This window comes from Gavialis gangeticus, unplaced genomic scaffold (genome assembly GCF_001723915.1).
Source record: "Gavialis gangeticus isolate Ggan-Ray unplaced genomic scaffold, GavGan_comp1, whole genome shotgun sequence".
In the NCBI taxonomy this organism is placed as follows: Eukaryota; Metazoa; Chordata; order Crocodylia; family Gavialidae; genus Gavialis; species Gavialis gangeticus.
Genome location: NW_017729000.1, coordinates 12,654,942 through 12,655,473, shown reverse-complemented (window position 1 = coordinate 12,655,473; position 532 = coordinate 12,654,942). Strand labels below are relative to the sequence as shown.

Genomic DNA, 532 nt, shown 5'->3' with positions numbered 1-532 from the left:
AGGACCCGGCAGGCAAGGCCCGGCCCGGGGTGCATCCCCCCGGCCCCGTTACCTCCGGCCCGCGGGCTCCAGGCGCCTCCCTCGCTCGCTCGCACGGGCTCTGCGGCGGCTGCAGCCGGGCTCTGAGCGACGGGGGCGGGCGGAGGAAGGGGCAGGGCGGAGGCGGAGGCGGAGGCAGAGCCAGAGCCCGCGCCCAGCCCCATCGGAAGGATGCGCACGGGCCTGGCCCCGCTCAGGGGGTGGAAGGGAAACAGCATGGGGTTTTTCCCCCCAATCTTGGAAGAAAAGGAAACCCCCCTGCCACGTCTCCACGAAGCCTAAGGGGTGGGGGGAGAACTAGGCCCAGGGGGTTGATACTGGGGTATTGGGACCTCTCCGTGCTGCAGCGGTGATGAGCGCCCGGCTGGGTGACGAGAACGACGGGAGAAGCTGTGTTTTGTGGGCCCCGCTGGGTGTGAGAGGCCAGCCGGGAGGAGGAGACGACTGTGGTGCCGAATCGGACCTTGGGCCTACAGAGAGAGCAGCTGGCGGA

At 69.9% G+C, this 532-nt stretch overlaps 1 protein-coding gene across 1 annotated transcript in view; it reads right to left on the bottom strand.

Annotated features, from left to right (window-relative positions):
* VDAC1 (voltage dependent anion channel 1) overlaps nt 1-147 on the bottom strand; it is a 34,915-nt gene extending 34,768 nt beyond the window's left edge. The window contains exon 1 of the mRNA XM_019506304.1: nt 53-147. The gene's annotated coding sequence lies outside the window, so the exon portion shown is untranslated. The remainder of the gene's footprint in view (nt 1-52) is intronic.
* Nucleotides 148-532: the final 385 nt, after the last annotated feature.